Source organism: Protopterus annectens, chromosome 8.part1 (assembly GCF_019279795.1).
Source record: "Protopterus annectens isolate FY-2018-M chromosome 8.part1, PAN1.0, whole genome shotgun sequence".
In the NCBI taxonomy this organism is placed as follows: domain Eukaryota; kingdom Metazoa; phylum Chordata; order Ceratodontiformes; family Protopteridae; genus Protopterus; species Protopterus annectens.
The window spans coordinates 260786423-260802105 of NC_056742.1; the positions used below are offsets into that span (position 1 = coordinate 260786423).

The window sequence follows — 15683 nt, forward strand, 5'->3', positions numbered from 1 at the left end:
GTCCTGGTCAGTGGAGCAGTGCACAATGAGATCACAGGTTAAGCACTCGTTCAGGCATGTTAGAGTTGGTGCATTTTGGAGTAGTGTGTGGACAGGTGAGGATGAGGTACATCAGGGGCAGGATGAAGCAGGTGTTTACGTTTGATTATGGGGAGATCGGGGTCATCTGTAGGTGGGGTGGAGTTACAACAGCATGAGGTTGAGTTAAACTTTGAGATTCAGCCAGCTTATTGGTTAGTTAAGCAGGTCCTGGGAAAAGGGAGGGGGGTCTTTTGACCCCCTCACACATTGCTTTTAGTTAAAGGAAAGATCTGGAAGGGGGAGTACATCACCGGTTTGAATTAACTGACATGGATGAGATTCAACGTCTGATGTAATCAGAAATCACAAACAGTAAAGACTTTTTGTGGCTGCAACAGCTTTGGGGCAGAGTAGGATAAGTAGACTGTGGCCACAGACATGGAACAATTGGGTGTTAGGCTTCTTTTGTTACATGGTGGTTTGGCGAAGGATACTGCCTTGGCATTACCACTCTTGGGTTAGTTTCTCACAATCTGTGAGGCACAGCATCTGGGGAGACTTCAGTATAGTTGAGGAAGGGGGAATTTAGGGGGCAGAGAAAGGGGGGTGTCCTTTCATGGGTCAAAGTGAAGACCAGGGAATGCATTTTCCCATTAAGTACAGGTATTGTTTATTGAGTCAGTTTGATATTCCTCCCTTTAACAGTTTTAAGGTTTCTCTATTGGGGAGGAAGTCAGCAGGAAATTTCATTTGATTCACTATTGGTCTTACCTTGAGGAGAATTCTGTGTATGATTTTATTTTGGAGATGATGCAAAAGTCAGTTATGCATCATTGGATGATGCAGTGCAGGTCATTTAGTGGTTAATGGGCTCATGGGTGGTGAATTTAGATATCGATCACTTTTTCTAGGTTTAAAAGTAAAAGTTGCCGTTTTAGGGCAGGGTAGCTGGGTTTAAGTTTTACTTTGACAAGGGTATGCCAATGGAATGCTCAGTGGCCTGTGCTACTTTCAGAGGTTTAGCACTGCTGCCTATTGGATTTGGCAGCAGTGGGTGGGCTGCCAGGGGGTGGTACATTATCTGGATGACTTCTTATAAGAAGGTGAAGGATTTGACAGAGCATTGTTTACCAAATGCAAAGGTAACACATTTTAAAACATTCGGTGGGGAAATCCAAGGCCAAGGTGTGGATTCAGGATGTCATGGAGCTCCTTGGCCTCCTGAACTTTGCAGGTTGTGTAGTTCACCTAGGTGATTCCTTTTGTGGGTCATTGCCTTTTTTGTTGAATGGGGGGAAAGCAAACATTATTGAGTGAGGGTTAATAGGTTATTGCATGCTGATTTAGCATTATAATTGATATTTTTTTACCAGTTTAATGGTACGGCTTTTGGCAGGGGGATTGGGTTGCAGTTGATTTGCAGTTATTTACAGATGTGACAGCAAGTATTAGGATGTGGGGCATATCCTGGGGGGGAAATGGCTTGTGGCACGCTGGCCGGCAGGATGGAGGGATGTTTACTGTTTGGAATTAGCTCCAATTTGCCTGGTGTGATAGGTCTAGGAGAAGTTGCAGTGGGAAGGGTTAATTTTCATTTGGACAATATGGCAGTGGTATGAGCCACTGGTTTTACTAGATGATGAGTGTCAGGTTGGGTTTGAAGGATCAGATGCATGGAATTCCTGGTTAGCTTTTAAAAGGAAGGCATATGGTAGGGCATTGCAACATTTTGTAAATTTGCATTCCAGCTACCTGAGGAAAAAGGAGCTGGTGGGAAGGATTGTTGTTAAGATATCTGGTTCAGGCTTGGGAACAAAGTAAGGCAGGCACAGTCAAGGTGGACTTATCTACAATTACTGTAGATGCACGGGTGGTAGGGTTACATGACTTTACTAACTCATGGACCATGTTTTGTATGTTGAAGGGCTGGTGTAGGGTTGATAGGGAGAAGACTGACAGATGATGGCTATTGACAGGACAGGTTTTTAACATTTTTGTCATGGGGATTAGCACCAGTAAATGGAAATTCACTGGATTATAATTTATATGTAAAGTTCAATTTATGGATACATTAAGGAGCTTTTAGGGTGACAGAATTGTTTTGGTTGCTAGTTGGTGGGATGTTTCAGTGCTTTTGCTTCTGTGCATATTTGTTTGTGTAGATCTAAAACAGAGCAGTCGGGGAAGGGCAGGCAGAAGGTACTGGGAAACCACAGAAGCGATTGGCTGTGTCCAGTGGTTTGGGCTAAGAGGTTGCTGTGGTCTCTTGTTGGGAGTCATCAGGACTTTGTTTTGATTGCCAGGGGGGAAGGTGATGACATGTAAGCAGTTTGTATATATGATGGGGAGAGCTTTTCAGTGTTGGTTTTTCGAAAGTGAAGTTTTTCAGTCATTCTTTGTGCATTGGAAGGGTATCAGATTTAGTGAGGGGAAGGTAGATTTGTGGTATCCATTTAGTGGGTGAGTTGTTGGTCATCAAATGCCTTACTGGGTACAGTGACTGGTGTGATGACCCACCACTGGACCAGTAATCAAGGAGCCTCAATCCTCACCACTAGCAACAGTGGCAGACTTACACTGGGAGGATAACAAGTACACACACAGTATTTCCAGATGCATCTCTCTGCATCAAATGTAATTTCACTTACGAGCACACAGAGACCACAGTCAGTCTGGGGATGGTTTCTCCCTCTTTCTCCAGATCCCCAGTAAGACTCCCCACTGGTACAGCTATAGAGTTGAGACCACAGCTGAGTGACCAAGCCAAGACCTTCCAGCACCCTCTCTATCCAACCAGCGCTTTGTGTCTCTGTCCAAGTAGCTGACACACACACTCTATGAGGTTTGATTTGCAGACACACACACACACACACACACACACAAACACACACACACACACACACACACACGCACATGCACACACACACACCTGGGAGAGGCTGGCACAGGTTTACTAGCTATGCCCCCTTCTGCCTAGACTATAAGGTAGTTACCACTGCCACCAGTCCACTCCTTACAGCTACTTTAAGACCATTAACAAGGGGTGTCCAATCTTACTGTGTAATATTAATATTAATACAAATGGTAGTTTGACCAAGAGCAAGGCTATTAGGAGTGGCCCACACAGTGTCATCAAATAAATATGCAAGTACTTTCAAAACTTAAATATTTCTAGACAGATCAGCCACAAAGAAAGGTTTAAATATATTTAATAATAAATAATAAAAGGACAAGACAATACTAAATATTGATTTACAGTGACATCAGAGTTCAAAATCACAGGAAATATTTAAAACAACATTGCAGGACAGTCTCAAATAAAGAAAGAAAATATCTAAGCTAAGCTTCATTATATTCCTGACTGAATCTATGAGAATTACTATACCGTAGTTAATTGCTTAATTAGAGCAAGGCAGATGTTGTGGTGAATGGTTCTTGTCAGGTGCAAGACAGAATACAGAATGGCCTGTCTCACTAATAGACTTATCAAATTAATATTTCAAATATTACTGCTGGGATAGCTTGCAGAATGACATAATTTCTTGTCATCTGACTCTATCCCAGCTGAAACCACAACTGCTAGAAGCTTGGCAGTATTTAGCATCTAACTGTGAAAATACATAGACCTTAGATCTTTGGTAGATTCTGGAAGTCATAAAACAATTCATTCCTCCACATTTCAAGAGTAGCAATTATTTAAACCTAAAGACAATACAGAAAACGTCTTAGCACAGAATCTGTGTCTCTAGCTCATTGAAAACTGAAAAATACCATATTTTATTGCATAGCCATAAAGTAATTTAATTTCAGCTATAAACAAAATCAGCCAAAGTACTCAGGGATCCATTATATAAACACAGCTCCACGAAATGAGTTAGGCAACACAGTTTAATTTTTAACACTTCCAAAACACCACATTTTTGTCCACATACATACAGGACTTAATCAGAAACATTTCCAAAAGTGAATTCCCTCCATATATACTCCTCCCTAAACTACCTTAATGACATAATTAATCTAATACAATTTAATAAGGTTGCTTAGGTACTGTTGTATTGTAGTCTGCTAGGACTTCCAAAGTCATTCTCCATGGCATAATGATCAGTGGTGTAGCTAGAGTTTGTGCCGCCCAGGGCTGTCTTTAAGTTTGCCACCCCCCCCTCACAAAATCATGATTAAATGGGGCCACCCCATACATAACCCTCCCCCCTGCATCCATTTCAGTGTCCCATTACTTGGCTATTTTGCCCCATTTGTCATAAACACTGTAATGTTCAAACTACTTTACTTCTACAATGATTATTTGGATTTCATTTAAAACTTTTATTTTACACAAGCACTAATAGACATCTGCTAAACAAAGCAATACAGTCTCACAATGAAAACAGACTTAGCATTAAAACTTCTCTTCCCATGAAAGTAAACTCACATTCATTGAAACCCACATTCACAGAAAATGCATGTGTGATTTGAAAATAGCCCAAAGGTAATCTTTATCCACCACTCACCAGATGTTCTTCAGTACATATTGTGTACACTTTGTGTACAGTTAGTGTAGGCTTTATTGAATCTGGCCTTAAGTGAAAAGGATAAAAATAATAAAGGAAGCCATTTTTTTCATTTTCTTCAAAAGTCTTACAACCCAATACAGTATGCTATACTGAAACCTCAATAACTTGAGCAGCTGGTAAAGATATGCATCACTTTTTCAGAAAAACAGCAGATGACAAACCATATTACCCCATTTTATCTGCATTAAATTTAATGCTATACCTGGTGTGATATGTATTCTACCTTCAAAGTCACAGGTGAACAGCAGTGCTTCTTGAGTGGTGTAAGATATTACCACAGCTCTGCATCTGTCACCTGGACATTTTTTTAATCAAATGGTTACATTACTTAATGCCACAGAGGATTATGATGGATCTCTGATCCTAATGTGTATATTGTGTGTTTAAGTTATGGATGGTAAGAAACTCAACTCCAGAGGGGAAGTGGTTTACTTCTTCACATATCCCCTCTATAAGGGACACAGCTTGTTTCAAAATAGTGGATGCCATGTAGTGAACAACAGGCAGAAACAGAGGTGAAATGAAACCAATCAGTGTTCTGCTGCTGCTCTTTACTGGTCAGTACTGTCACGTTTTAGTTCCAGCCACGATCTTAACAGTACTTTCTAAGCATTGTTAAGGTCAGGTCTTACACTACAGTAGCTCTGGGTAAGCATGTTGTTTAACTGTTAATAGAGAGTAATCACTGTGCTGCATGCACAACACAGATTTTACAGTCTTGAATGACTGTACTTCTTCCATTTATTTTGCAAGTCACACAGCCCACATCAAAATATTAATGACCAACATGAAACACATCTCAAAAATCCTTTACCCTATGTTATTATAACTGTACCATTCTTTCAACGGGGTAAACTCTGATATTAATACCTACATATCTGAACATTTTTGGTGGGTAATTCACACTAAAAATTATGAGATAATATCACCACATTTGCAGCTTTTTGAAAAACTGCATCTTCTTCATGCGTAGAAATAACAACTATCATTAAATTACACGTTTTAAACATTTGGAATTCTGAATTAAATCTAATTTAAAGAAATAATATTTACAAATCCGGACTCTGTCTTAAGTTTGAAACTTGACAGTCAGTGAAAAGGTAACATTTACATAATCTGTCCATAGGCTTTGTACTATTCATACAAGAATAAACTTTCAGTATTTTACTAATGTGGACCCCAAAAACAGTTTTAAGTAACCTATCTCTCACACTATCTAATTTAGTCCAAATTTATATATAGTAGCCTACTACAAGTCACATCTAATAGTGGAGATTTACAAACAGAGCAAGTACATGAGGGCACTGGGCTATATTTCATGCCATTCAATGAATTTAATGTGTTTATTAATTTGTAGTAAACCCTAGTCCTGTCTTGAGTTATTGCATACAGAATACTTATTTTCATAGTTCCAAAAAGAAATTGTTCCATTACTACAGTAGTATACTAACTGCCGCAGTGGTGCAGAGGTAGCATTGTTGCCTCACAGCAAGAGGTTCTCCCGTTCGATTCTTGGCTGGAGTGTGGGGAATGCCTTCTGTGTGGAGTCTGCATGTCCTCCCCGCATTTGGGTGGGCGTTCGAAAGACATGAGTAAATAGGTGTGCCTTCATGGAAGGTTGAACATCAAGCTGGCACCTCGACGTTCATAAAAATCTACTGCCAATCATTAGCTGACCGGAGTTCCACTGTGGCAACCCCTAACCGAGAAAAGCCGAAAGACAACAACAACTACAGTAGTATACTAAATGACCAATAGTTATCTTTCTGTGACATGAAATGACAGCCTTTTCAAGAATGATTACAGAAAATAATTTAAAATTGTAATCACACTTTATCCTACACTATTTATGGTCTACAGAGTTCCACAGCATGCAAATAATATTAGAAAAAAACTTTCAATAACAGCAGATTTGTTTGTCAAGTAACTAAAACTGAGAGGTTTTAGTAATTACACTGGCAAAATATGTAGCATATCAATTACAACTTTTCAAGGACTAAGCAATATCAAGATGCTTGATGCATTACCCTACAACACCATTATCCAAGTTGATTTCAGCATGCTGCAAACAGAGCTGGGTGTCAGAAGGAAGCCATTCTTTGGAACTAATAAACTAAGACCATATTTACAGTTACTTTGGCAACTTCATATCCCAGATGTCATCAATCCTTCTTGGCTACTGTCATCACTGGGCTCACTTTAGAATATATACTGCCCCAGAAGATGAGACTCTGCTGCTTGTTTATTCCAGCCAACATCATTACCAAAGTAGAGGTAATATTAAAAAGCAAAAAGTAAAAGAGTAAGAGCTTTCACGGTATATTCCTACCGCTTCTACAGACTGAAAACTAAAGAACACCAGAGTCATTTAAATAGCACATCCATAAAACAATCAGCACATCAATTAAGCATACAATGGTTAAAGTGCCAGTACATAAAAACACAAACCTATATACCAGTGTCAATGTTTCAAGGGTCTGGCTTTCAAAAAAGGTTTGAGAGAGACTACCTCATTTAAACCAGGTGCTTTATCAGCATTTAAAGATAGAATCCACTCCTGTTCAGCGGACTCAGTCCGGTTCCTAATGTCCCCCCCCTTAAACTCTCCGAAATGATCTCAAGCACAAAGAATCTAAAATGATGACCTGTCCCATAACTAATGGCATGCTTAGCTAAAGCATTAGTTTCTTATCTATTTTTCATGTCTCTTTAATGTTCTAAAATTCTGTCTTTTAGCTGCCTATTGCTCATCCCAACATAAAAAGCATGACATTTAATACAATAACTAGAGTAAACTATATTAGATGTCATGCAATCAGCATAAAAATTTGTTTCCAGTTGAAAATTCATACCAGGATGTACATATTTGCAACCTGTATGAATGAACTTACATGCTGTACAATTTCTACACCGAAAAGTCCCTTTCCTATCTGATATCTCCATCTTATTACAGAGAGAGGTATTATAGCATGAGTCTTTTCAATGACTTGTTCTTAAAAGAAAAATGTGGAACTGTGTCTGTAACATCTTTTAGTTCATCCGTGGTGCCAAGTATAGCCCAATTCCTCTTAATAATGTCACAAACACCCTGTACATCTGAAGAGTATGTTAGAGGAAATCTAATCACCTCTTGTCTATCTTTAACCTTAGTGGTTCCAATAATAGTTCTGTCTGCATAAAAGGGTCCACATTTACCGTCTCTCTCTCTCTCTCTTTATAGGCTTCTTTAATACACATATTGAGATCTGCTTCTTTATACCCTCTGTTAAGAAACTCCATTTTTAGGGACTCTAATGCTGGTACCAGTACTTCTTCATCATTATGAAGCCTCATAGTTCTGTATACTTGCCCCTTAATGACATTCGAGTGACATGTCTCAGATGCATACTGCTTCTATGTAACAGGTTATTTTTCCTAGTAGGTTTCCTATAAATAGTTGTGACCATATATGTTAGTTCTGCTTTTTTGACCGTGATGTCAAGAAATTCAATTTCATCACATGAAAATTTATATGTAAACCTTAAAAAAACAGTTGATTGTTGCAAGTAATCTATAAAAGCTACCAGACAATCTGCTGTCCCTTTCCATAGCAGAAAGACATCATCCACAAATCTGGAATACCACAAAATGTGAGCAGAAAAGCCATCAGCTTGTAGTAGTACATCCCTCTCCCATTGTACTAGTACCAGGTTGGCATAACTATTGGCACAAGCTGTGCCCATAGCTACACCAACCTTCTTTGTTCTTCAGATAGGAACACATTGTTCTCTAATACAAGTACTAATAGTACAGACAATAATTCAATTTTAGCAGTGGAAAAAAAAGCAATTGGTACACATAAACTTCCTGATATTTTCTATGCCCCATTGATTAGGAATCACTGTAAAAAGTGATTCTATGCCCATCGTCACTAGGAGATATTCAGTATCCAGGTTGGAAGTAGCCACATACAACTTCTGCAAAAACCTACTAGTGTCTTTCAAAACCATCTCACATGTATCAAGTAAGGGATGCAGGTTTTTTTCAATAAAAATCGAAAGTGGCTCAGTCACCCAACCTTCCCAGACACTATCGGACGCATGGGTGGGAGTGTTAGGGTTTTGTGTACCTTGGATAAGCCATAGATAATTGGTATGAGGGGTTGCTTAACTTCAAAATACTGAAACAGTTTCTCATCGATCATACCAGTCATTAACAAGTCAAATATAAAAAAATGATACTTTTTCTATAATCCTGTTAACTATGGGCTTGATAATGCAAGCATATGTAGTTTCATCACATAACAATTTACCCATTTGTTCTACACTCAAGTCCCTATCCAAGATCACTATTCTACCTCCTTTGTCTGTCGGTCTAATCTGTATAGATTTCATGTCTCTCAATTCAGTTAAGGCAATGTGCTCTTCTTTAGTCATGTTATGAAACCTGCTCTTATTCTTACATTCAAACTCATCCCTTAACTGCTTTTCACATAACTCAACAAACGTTTCTATTCTTGCATTAGGTGGTGGAATAAATGTACTAGATTTCTTAAAACAGCCCAAATGGTTATTATTAGTATCTTTAAACATTGCTTTCAATGTCAAAGTTCTACCAAAGAGTCTTAATTCTGTTAAAACATCTGTTAAAGCAGCCTCTCTGGCTGGAATGAAGGAGAGGCCCTTGTTCAAGAGAGTTAGCTAAACTTCATTTAATTCCACTGAGAAGATATTAATAACCAAATTATTTACCTCAGTTTGTGCAACCCCATGAATTTCCCATTCTCTGTAGTACTTGGTAAACGTTACAGGATTGCCTTTCTCCCTCGGCTCTGCGATCTGCTTCTGATGGGAAAAGGGGTCTGCAGCTGAAAAGATGTCGAAGGTAACAGTTGTAGTCCCATAATTGAAGAAACAGGCTCAGAGGAGCTCCCATTATCCCCAGAAGGAGACTTCCTTTTCTTATGCGCTTGCTGTGTTGACGTTCCATCCCCATGCTGCTGTAATGGCTCAGATCTGCTTCTGGTCGGCTGAGCAGATTGTATTCAGGCATACCTATTGCCATCTCCACTACTGGAGGTTTGTATGATGCCGTGATGTCATTGGCTGAACCAAAACAGGGTTCTAGGGACTGCTGCAAGCCTTCCGTCTTCTTTTCCATAGTAGAATTACTCTTAATCCAAGTGAAAACATTACCACTTGAAAAGTCCTTAATATCACACTGCAGCTTTTTAGTTTTAGTAAACTGCAGCCTCTTCTCATATGACAGTATATTATCATACAAAGTATCCATTTTGTCACAAATAATTTCCACTGAAAAGATGTCAACAACTTTATGCTTCAGGGATGCCACCAGATGGAAACACTGCCACTGCAGCCTTTTATATTTAAACAGTTTATTTTCCAGCTCCTTGTATTTAGTAATATTCTTCATCTGTACCCATTTCTCCCATTTGTTGTACAGTTATATTGTTATTCAACAGTGGATTCACAGCCAGTTCCATAATATTATTGAGACACTCAAAGGACATTTTATTAGCAGAGGGAGCTCTACTGACAGGATTATAGGCTAGCTCAACCTCATTACCTTCTGCCATGTTTCTCTGACAACCAAATAAAAACTTGAAGAGAATAAGGAATAGTACTTTCAAAAGGGACCAAGTAGGGGACTCAGGATCTTTAATATGCCGATGTACGGCAATTTATATCCAGATCTACTTGCAAAATGGCAATCTTTTAATTTTCAAGCTAGCTCAGGATATCTACAGTTGCTTATAGAATTCTTTTTTCCTGAAGAGAAAGAGTTGCAGAAGCAAATTGTCAGACTACAGAATGAAATATTTGACACCTTTTCTATGAGGCTTCATAATGATGAAGAACTACTGGTACCAGCATTAGAGTCCCTAAAAATGGAGTTTCTTAACAGAGGGTATAAAGAAGCAGATCTCAATGAGTGTATTAAAGAAGCCTTTAAAGAGGGAGGGGGGGGGGTAAATGTGGACCCTATTATGCAGATAGAACTATTATCGGAACCACTGAGGTTAAAGATAGACAAGAGGTGATTAGATTTCCTCTAACATACTCTTCAGATGTACAGGGTGTTTGTGACGTTATTAAGATGAATTGGGCTATACTTGGCACCACGGATGAACTAAAAGATGTTACAGACAAAGTTCCACATTTTTCTTTTAAGAACAACAAGTCACTGAAAAGACTCATGATATAATACCTCTCTCTGTAATAAGAAGGAGATATCAGATAGCAAAGGGACTTTTCAGTGTAGAAATTGTACAGCATGTAAGTTCATTCATACGCGTTGCAAATATGTACATCCTGGTATGAATTTTAAATTGGAGACAAATTTTTATGCTGATTGCAGGACATCTAATATAGTTTACTTTAGTTATTGTATTAAATGTCATGCTTTTTATGTTGGGATGAGCAATAGGCAGCTAAAAGATAGAATTTTAGAACATCAAAGAGACATCAAAAATAGAAAAGAAACTAATGCTCTAGCTAAGCATGCCATTAGTTATGGGAGGGATCATCATTTTAGATTCTTATTGCTTGAGATCATAAAACTCCACTGCTAATCATGAGCAGACAGGTGATCCGCTGTGTCGACCCCTAATCAGGAAAAAGCCGAAAGAAGAAGAAGTGGTGGGGGGACATTAGGAACTGGACTGAATCTGCTGAACAGAAGTGGATTCTATCTTTAAATGCTGATAAAGCACCTGGTTTAAATGAGGTAGTCACTCTCAAACCTTTTTTGAAAGCCAGACCCTTGAAACATTGACACTGGTGTATAGGTTTGGGTTTTTATGTACTGGCACTTTAACCATTGTATGCTTAATTGATGTGCTGATTGTTTTATGGATGTGCTATTTAAATGACTCTGGTGTTCTTTAGTTTTCAGTCTGTAGAAGCGGTAGGAATATACCGTGAAAGCGCTTACTCATTTACTTTTTGTTTTTATTTAAGTTTTGTGGATTTTACCTGCAGCTGTGTCAGACCGATACTTAATATTACCTCTACTTGGTCCCTTTTGAAAGTACCATTCCTTATTCTCTCTTCGACTACTGTGTTTTTCAAATCATTACCAAAGTATGCAGGGTTTCATCTTTACAGAACATCAAGAGACACACAAGCAATTAATTCAGTGCGGACTTGCACACACACACACACACACACACACAGCAGCAATTAATTCAATACGGACTGACACACACACACACACACACACACACACACACACACACACACACACACACACACACCTTACTTCCACTTTCCACTATATGCAAAATAATTTCAGCTTGTGAACAGTATGCTTTTGGCAGCAAAGAAAGAACTGTACTGCAGCTTGTAAGAACACATCAACTATATGCACCTTGAAAGAATCATCAGTAAACACAGTGCAAATCATTTGCAGCTTGAAAGAATACACACTTACTTCAATTGTATGCAAAATCACTTCAGCTTGTAAGTCGTGGCAGAAAAGAAAGAACCATTACCATTACTGCACCAAATGCTCATGGCACAAAAGAACACACTTAAAACTAGCGCGACCATCAGTAAATGCTCACGGCACAAAAGAACACACTTAAAACTAGCGCGACCATCAATAAATGCTCACGGCACAAAAGAACACACTTAAAACTAGCGCGACCGTCAATAAATGCTTACGGCACAAAAGAACACACTTAAAACTAGCACGACTAGTATCAATAAATGCTTGTGGCACAAAAGAACACACTTAAAACTAGTGCAAACTACCATCAATAAATGTGAAACAAGTTAAATGCTCAACTAGTGCGACCTGACCATCATCAGAGCTCCTAAGCTAAAGTGTTGATTTTTTTTTTTATTTTAATTGTCCTCCTTACCTGCAGCAGCTGGGGAAATGCATGCATGGCTCTTCGCATGCTACTTTTACTGCTGATGATGGCTGAAACAAACACTGAATCCCTGAAGCCCTCAGCCATTTCTGACAGGCTGGCAGGCTGCTGACATCATCACGCACACCTCTGCACATGATGATGTCAAGGCAAAAAGCCAGGGGGATTAAAATCAGCCAGGAAATTTGGAAATTAAGGGGTGCCACTCAGGAATCATGGCACCCCATAATTTGGACCTCAAAACAGGTAACAAACGAGAAATTTGGTACAGTTGAGAGGTATGGTTGGGGGGGTTAAAAGAAGAATATAAGAGCATAGTAAATGATATAATGAAAATCAAATATAAAGAGATCTGGGAAAGTGTAACATATGGGAAAAGATGGACGAATAATGTAAATTAAGGAATATCAAAATAAGACATTATTATGGAAATTGAGAATATGAAATGTAGAAAAATAGAAAAGAATGAAATGAAATGATGGAATGTTATTATATTTATCCTTGGAAACTTTTAGATAATGAAAATAGAAATGCAATTAAAACAAGGCTTATATGGAACAAAAAAATGTATGAATGTAAAGATTTTATATTTAGTGATAAGCAAACTGCCTGTTAAACAAATATGCCCTATAAAAGGATTCAGGAGAGGGTGTGTAACTATTAGGAGTAGACTGAGATGACAGAACATGTTTTCTTAAATTGTACAACAGTGAGAGAATTGTGGGGAAAAAATATGTGAAATGAATGTGCTGAATGATTCTTAAATTGTGAAAGATATAAACATGAATATGATAGAATATAGATATTATGGTAACAAAAAACAAAGGAAGTGATGGAATTGATAGAAAATTATTTTGTGTTCTGTGGGTGATATTGAATGAAGGAAATATAATGGGAAATGGGTGCTATCTGAAATTTTGAAGAAAATCCATTTTTGGTTGTAGAAAAAAGAGTGGGGGTGGTATTTGAAATATATGAAGTTATATGATGTAATGTCAGATGTAAGCAGCTGTAAATAATGTATATACTGTATATAATGTAAATCGTGTGTATAAGCTATTCTAATCGACAAAGAGCCCCTACTCATCACGTGGGGGTGTGCTGTTGCTGTAACACTTCCTGCTGCTTGTTCTGGCATGGTGGCATCTGACCAGACTTATGGTGATGAAGGAGCATGATGAATGCTTACAGGAAAAAGAAAATGGTTACAGAGTTTGCAAGGGCTCTAGGAAGCAGAATGTGGATATTACAAATAGTCGCATTTAGCTGACTCGTAGGAAGAATAGCAAACTGAGTAAGAATTTTTGGAGCTTGATGAAGGTGGATTAACTAATTCTGTTTTGATTGAGATGGTAAATGAAGGGGAGGCAACAGAGGGCTCTGAGATTTCGTGGCCATATATGGTTGAGAGAGTTTTTGGACTAGAGGAAATTGAAAGGACTGCTGCCGGTGTTCGTAAAGACGGCTCTGCGCAGAAGAAAGCATTTGCAGATACAGTGTGAGATGACAGCAGTACGAGAACAGGTACCGTTAATATTCCGGAAAAGAAAAAAAAGATGTACGAATTTATGCTAAGAAAGAAGAAAGAATACACAGATACTTTACATGGGGCAATAATGTTTGCCTTTGGGTTTTGGAACAAAGGATATTAGATATACATCTGGGAAAGGAAATGTTTTGTGGCTTTCTTTTGAGACTGAAAGTTTCTGTATTTGTGTGAATCAAAAAAGGACTGTTTTCTGTGGAACAAATACTTTTTTGCACAGGGGGATAGATTAAACAAAAACATATTTGTGCAATTTAAATGAAATGAAATTAAAGTTAATGATATTAAATGTTTTTGGAAATGTGTTACTCTCTTTTAAGCATTAAGAACACTAACAATGGTAGCGGAGTTTAGAATGGGGAATGAGAATTAAAAATGTTTTTGAAAGTTGAAAATAATATTGTGAGACATGTGCCTAATGTTATATATGTATTAGGTAACAGGGGTGCAATGAGGTGCATGGAACAACCTACGGTATGTTAGTTCTGCATGAATTGTTCATATTTAATTAATAACTATAAAACAAAAAGATGAAATCAATGTGGAGAATAGGGGCATATGATGAGTAGATGTAAAAAATGTATATTGTGTGAAAAGGAGGTCATTTATGGTTTAACTGTCAAAGTGAGAGGATGGAAGATGCTCATAGGGATGATGTGAGTGTTACAGATGGTGAGGAGAATAGTAGAGTGGAAGTGATAGCAGGGAGAGTATAAGTGAACAGGGTAGGGAACAATAAAGTCAAGGAGAAGAAAACAGGAGGTATTGAAAAAAGTGAACTGAGTGCATTAGATGATGGAGAAGGTGTGATAAATGAAGAAGGTCAGAGTGCTGTGGATAAATTTACTATTGACAAATCAGAATCTGAAGAAAAAAAGATGCATGATGTGAGAAAGAAAAGTTCTATAGGGGGTAGATTTAGAGTAAGGAAGAGGAAATTTAAAAATATTTTACCAAAAATAAAAAGGAAGGTAAAGAATAATGTGTTTATGTAAATGTTATTAGTTGGATTCATAGAATAAGGAGAACTATTTTACAATGCTGTAAAAGGTGTGAGTCTGAGGTTCTCTGTTTACAAGATATTAATTTGTTTCTGAGAATGATATGGTCTAAATGGAAGTTATGTGGGTTGGAAGAGTTTTATTGAACTTAGGAAAAGACAGATGTTTAGGTGTAGTATTTTTGCTTAATGAGGAGTTGAAGGATTTGGACTTTGTAGTAACTTTGCCAGGAAGGGTTACAATTGTAGATATAAGCTATAGTATGGGGGTACATATACTTTTACTAAGATAACAGAAAGGGAAGAATTATTTGAAAGTTTAAAGCCTTACATGGTGATTAATATAAGAGCAGTGTTAATGGGGATTTTAATTGTTTATGAAGGGTGAGAAAAAGATGGAATAGATGTTAGGAAATTAAAGGATGTTATAAAGTGTGGTGCATTATCTCTGTGGGGAAGGAGTTTGTAAACATATTGAAGAGAAAATGTAAGGACTGAGATTGATTATTTTATGATGTCTGAGACAGTGTGTGAGGTTGATAGGGGTATTTTGGGAAACTGATTATCTGATTATACTGCAGTTTAGTTGGAATGTAAAGAAAGAAAGAAAGAAATGTAAAGAAAATAAAAAAAATAATTAGAGAGGGAAAAGAAATTAAGAGGCTGGTA

General features: G+C 37.8%; 1 long non-coding RNA gene across 1 annotated transcript in view; it reads right to left on the minus strand.

Annotated features, from left to right (window-relative positions):
* Positions 1–12546, minus strand: part of LOC122810079 — a 119095-nt gene extending 106549 nt beyond the window's left edge. The window contains exon 1 of the long non-coding RNA XR_006366047.1: positions 12457–12546. This is a non-coding gene — a long non-coding RNA (uncharacterized LOC122810079). The remainder of the gene's footprint in view (positions 1–12456) is intronic.
* Positions 12547–15683: the final 3137 nt, after the last annotated feature.